Here is a 6,169-nt window from a genome sequence, read left to right as displayed (position 1 = left end):
GAACTCATTTTCAATTCTGAATCGTGCTCATTCCATTTTAAAATCTTGGAGACCATTCAAGTTCGGTTGAAAAGGCCTTCTCTCTGCAAACAGATGGAATGTCTAAGGTTTGAGCGTGATTTGCCTCTAGGATTTTCGAGAAAAATATCATATAATGTTGCTTTATTTTAATCGGTTTCCCACTTTTTTTTTCATCCATAATGGAACGCAACGTAATTTTATTTTAAATGGACATATTTTCGATTTACCCTTTTTAATACCTCGATATAGCTTTGGGAAAGCAATGGCGAAACCTGTCAATTGACTCCCCTTTTATTATTCTTTCCTCTTCTAAGTCCCATTTTGTTTATTTTAAAACACATTTTGCTTTTTATCATGAATTATAAAAGTCTTCCTTTCATAATTGCAATATATATATATATATATATATATATATATATATATATATATATATATATATATTGCAATTATGAAAGGAAGACTTTTATAATTCATGATAAAAAGTAAAATGCGTTATATGGTGAGAATAATAGAAATAGTATTCCAACGAAACAGAGAAGTAAAAATGGAACAAACCAAGTTTTGTGTTCATGAACGTTTCGAGACTTCCGAAATAAAGACGAACCGTTGATGAACATGTTTGGCTTACTCTCACTCTCACTCTCTCTCACTCTCTCTCTCTCTTTCCTTCTCTCTCCTTCTTTATACATATGTATATGTATAAAACTACGTTTTCCATATATATGTTGTGTATGTGAATAGTCATCTACAGATACGGCTTTTAATTCTTCGTTAACTTCTCTCTCCTACTCTTTATCTCCATCTTGTTCCGTTTTTGTTTCACCGCGTATTTGTTTCATTTCTCTCCTTTTCTTTCTCTTTGTCAAACTATCATTTTATTCCTCTCTTTTTTTCATAAGATCGTTATTTTTTTCACTTTCCATTTTTGTGTTCATATTGCGAGTGTATTATCCCGACGTTACTATCACCAATGCACCAAAGTAATAATCTATTGCCTTGCGTTTTTGAAACGTACTCTGTTTTACTTGTTTCGCGAAGACGAATCCCTCAACAACAGTTTATAACATTCCTACAACAGGACACGCGCGACTAATAAGCTGAAAGAAAGTGACAACACCCGTATGCCGGCCGCGTAATAGTCTACGCGTTTTGCCAAAATTACGAATTCATGCAGACGAGAAGCGTAGAAGCAAAGTTATTCCAAGTTTATTATTTTCCATTGCGTTGACGTGCGAAAACAGAAACCGACCTCGTCTATTATTGCGCTAAGATGTCAGGAAACGCTGTAGGAAAATTAAAAATAAAAATACACTGGACCTAAATATGACGCACTTCCTTTTAAGAATTAATGAGTTGAAAGCCAATGTTGCAAGCTACTGGCGGCCATCTTGAGAGAGAAGCAAACGGGCAAATTTCTAAAACTAAATCCAAAATAAGTTTCTACTTCTCTTATTTATTATACGACTTCCAGAAAGTGTCAGTTCCCAATTCTGTAACAGAATTTGGCTATTTAAATGTGTTTGCAAAATCTAATAAGTGTGGCAAGACTATTTACATGATTAGCTAACATTCTGTTCAGACTAATTCGATTCAACGAAAGTATTTTCATTATTTGATTCTTTAATACAACTAGCGGGATTTTATAAGGATCAACAAATGTTTCGCCCTCCCATATTTTATTGTCATCAGAATCGGTGGAATCGCCTATTTTTCAATCAAATCGATTGATTGCTGTCTTTATTTGGGAACCCATCGGAGTGCATCGGGAGGAAGTTTCACATACCTCTCCGTACTGACTTAGTCCATAATACATCGCACTGTAGATAACCTACTCTTTATTAAAAAAATATATTTTCTTTTGTTTTTTTAAAAAAAACTGTTTTTAATATTTTTGTTGTTAATTTTTTTTTTTCAATTTGTTGTTAAAAAAATATTTTTATATATAATTTTTTTTGTTGTTAAAAAAATATTTTTATATATAATTTTTTTTGTTGTTGTTGTTAAAAAAATATTTTTATATATAATGGCAAAAAATGGCTAAGATAATGGCTAGAATAATGGTTAGAATTAAAGTTTAAAATACAAAAGTTAAGTATTATGTTTCAGTTGTGCTTTAAACCTTTTGTGGATTCTATATGCATAGTCTTTCTACTTTACGGTGCTAACTGTTTAAATTAAAGTTCAAAATATCAAAAAATCAAGTATAATTGTTCACTTGTGCTCTAAATAGAAACACCCATTTCGAACGCGCTCCTGTCATATCAAAAACCTATTGTTGATTTTATACGCCGGACAAATTTGTTTGTGCGGTGATAAAAATTATCAAATGCATTTCTGATTTTAGACTGTGTAAAAGTAGCAACTTTGGTCAAAATATCACTGTTCCATCTTTAATGATTTCCGAGGCATTTCGGTATAACACCTATCTAAGAACACTCCAAGAAACAGAGGCTACATTTGTATGAAATTTCAAAAGAATCTGCCAAGCCGTTTTGGAGTCCATAGGAAATGAACTCACAGACATACAGACGCACAAAATTTCTTCTATATGATCGTAGAGATTAAAAGACTACCCGTCCCAAGGTGGGTAAAATGACTTCCCCGAACAGAACCAGAAAATTTTACGTGTCCTTTACGAATATTAAAATCAAGAGATAAAATCATATTTAATTAGTCACATTATACTAAACATTATCTCATGGATCTTCATTCCTTTTGTAAGGATTTTTGTTTTTTAAAAATGTCTGCAATTTAAAGTTAAGAAAATAGGATTCAAATTCAAGAAGTTTCTAAAGAATATCGATTTCGCAGAAATCCTCCAGTCGCATTATTTTCCGATCAGGGAAGACGTTTGCTTTTGCAGATTTTTATTTATTTCATTTTTTATTTATTTATTTTAGGGAAGGTATTTCGCCGTTCTACAGCATATAGCGGCTGGTGTTTCTAAATGGTCACCCATCTAGTACTAACCAAGCTTAGAACTACTTAACTTCAGTTATCCAATAAAAGCTAAAAGTGAAAGATAATGACAACAAAGAAGGACTATGGTTATCTGTCTTTTTACCCTCTCTGTCTCTCTCTGTCTCTCTGTCTCTCTCTCTCTCCGAAAGCGATTACGTTAGCTAGTATTAATATTGAAATGGTTGAAAAATGCAGTTCAAAATGACACGAAATGAGAAAAAAACGAGTTTCAAAGCAATATAACAAAAAAAAACATCATTTTATATCAGGTAAGGTTAAATATGTCAAAGGAATGTAAAATAAATAGCGGTCAGCCAATAATTATGTAATAACTGAAAGGTAAACTTGATAATTGTCAAGAGTCAAATGGCCCCTAATATATCGCATCGCTGTGTCTACCAAATTATATTTAATAAGATAACTTATTATTAAAAGAATATTAGTCTTTCATCCGTGTGTGAGCTATTTCTCCCTTTCATTTTTGATATGTTGAAAATTCACGTAAAAAAAAAGAATGTAAATATACACGTTAGCAAACTTTTTTTAAAGTAAACGTTGTATTAGTGTTCCTATTTACTTGCCTTCTCCCGATGACAGAGTAAGACACAACAGCGGTTGTTAATGTGAAGAAAATCCAACTCTCCAAAAATGGCACTCTGGATAGGAACAAAAATTAAAATTGTCTCGGTCATGAAGGATCTCTCCTCCACCGACCAAGAACAAGAAAGGTGAAGTGTAGCACCAGAACAGATACCACACTATGATCTTGGCCTGAAGGCCAATCTTTTGTATTAAAGTTGGAGGTTTACTTCTCAGTGTGGACGACATAAAAATGCAATTGCGAATTATTTAAAACCTCTATTCAGTCATGACTGACGGAACAAGGGCATACTACCCCTATAAAGTAAATAATGGATTCTATCCAAATTTACGAGATCAACAGAAACATTCCTGAGTTCGAGAAGATACACCTGAAGAAGGTCGGAAGTTACATCGACTGAAACATTGTGAAAATCACACTCAAGATGAGAACGGTAGTTCGATGAATCCAAATAACACCAATAACCAATCCTCATCTCAAAAATTTAGTTTAATCCGAAGGTTCTTAGTATTCAATTGATCCCTTTCGTCGTGTACGTTGCGTATAATTCAGAAGCAAGTTCTCGAACAGCTGTGCATGGATTGGCTTCTGCTTTTAATTGATCGTAGAAAACATTCGAGGGCCGACCACTAGACTTATAATCTTCAAGACTCTCGTCACCGCCACGATATTTTTTATACCATCATTGTGACCTGCGTTCAACAGTGGTTCCTATGTCAAACGCTTCGTTGATATCACAAACTGTTTCAGCGGTGTTTCGGCCTAGCTTGAATTGAAATAAGAAAGTTTTGCGAATTTGCATTTTTCCATCTTGTATTCAACGTTCTGAAAAAAGGACATACTATTTTAAAACGATTTTAATTTAAACGATTACATAGAGCTAAAAACGCTGTGTAAAATGTTATATAAATAAAGGTATTATAACGAAAACATATTTTAAAATGAATCAAGAACTGTCACGTTAACCTAATATACACATTAACAAATATATGTCTTTCACATTATTTTCAGATAAGCGGGTATGTATAATATTCCAGTGATATAAACGTCTTTGCCATGCACAATTTCAGGCCACCCTTAGACAAGGTATCACATCTGTTAGCTTTCCTCTGATATTTTAAAGGGTGACTATTCATGTGCTGCATGGAGTTACTTAGTCGAGGTGAAGGAAATACATGAAAGAAAGCAGGTGGTTATGTGGAAAAACGAAACTGGATAGAGGGGGCTCGTAAGCCCTTTACGACAATCTTCTACTAAATATAGCCTTAAACAGAACACCAATTTATCGTGAATCAGCACCGAAGTAATAAGGATCAGTAAACTGTCATAGAAATGTTCATGTCAGACTACAATCTAGTAGAGAGAACGAAAGATATGCAATATTTTCTATAGGAAAATATTGCATATGTTTTCGAACAATTTTGTTTTCGAACAATTTTGTTTTAGAACAATTTTGTTTTAGAGCAATTTTGTTTTAGAACAATTTTGTTTTAGAACAATTTTGTTTTAGAACAATTTTGTTTTCGAACAATTTTGTTTTAGAACAATTTTGTTTTAGAACAATTTTGTTTTCGAACAATTTTGTTTTAGAACAATTTTGTTTTAGAACAATTTTGTTTTAAAACAATTTTGTTTTAGAACAATTTTGTTTTAGAACAGCTTTTCACAACAACAAGGCCGATAGCCATTGGTCGCGTGCTCTCGTGTAATGAATGAATGCGTGAATGCAGGATTGACCGAAAAATGGGCTGAAATAAAAAGTACATGACTTAGAATGACTTTAATGAACTTAAGGATGAACTGAATGACCTTAAGAATGACTTGAATGCTTAAAAAATAACTGGGATCCTTCAAAAACAACTTGAATGGTCTGGAGAATGACTTGAATGGCTTGGAGACTGACTGGTTGTAAAGTGGGTGATCATTTTACATAAAATTAATACAGAAAAGTGATCCCCCACTTTATATCACAATAAGTACAGCATGCAGTAAGAACGGATACTACACTTTGATCTTGGCCAAAAAGCCAAGAAAAGTTGTATTTGTTTGCTTCCCCACCGAGCAAATTAGGCACAAGGCTGATTTTTATGTGAGGAGTGAAGGGGAAATGAGGACCAACTCCCTGGGGAGTAGGGGGGCTAGATAGTGACAATTGGTATGAAGGGTTGCTCCTACATTGACCAAGATCTTATATGTGGGGGAAACCCCACATATGGTCTTTGCTTGTAGTATCTGCCGGACAGATGGTATTTATTTGCTCCCCCACTGAGCAAATTAGGCACAAGGCCGATTTTTAAAGTGAGGAGTGAAGGGGAAATGGGGACCAACTCCCCGGGGAGTAGGGGAGCTGGATAGTGACAATTGGTATGAAGGGCCGCCCCCACACCGACCAAGGTCCCACATGTGGGGCCCCCCACACACGGTCCCTGCCCGCAGCATCTGCCGGAACAGAGTGTATTTATTTGCTCCCCCACCGAGCAAATTAGGCACAAGGCCAATTTTTAATGTGAGGAGTGAAGGGAGGGGGAAGAGAAAAAGGGGACCAGCTCCCGAGAGGTGGGAAATGGGAGCTGGTTAAAGATCAGG

General features: G+C 34.6%; 1 pseudogene; it reads right to left on the bottom strand.

The window, feature by feature from the left end:
* Positions 1-5,495: 5,495 nt before the first annotated feature.
* Positions 5,496-5,621, bottom strand: LOC145293534 (U2 spliceosomal RNA; annotated as a pseudogene).
* Between the last annotated feature and the right edge of the window lie 548 nt (positions 5,622-6,169).

This window comes from Euprymna scolopes, chromosome 14 (genome assembly GCF_053919585.1).
Source record: "Euprymna scolopes isolate OS-2025 chromosome 14, ASM5391958v1, whole genome shotgun sequence".
Classification (NCBI taxonomy): Eukaryota; Metazoa; Mollusca; class Cephalopoda; order Sepiida; family Sepiolidae; genus Euprymna; species Euprymna scolopes.
The sequence above is the reverse complement of the archived record's forward strand: the minus strand, read 5'-3'. Positions and strand labels throughout refer to the sequence as shown.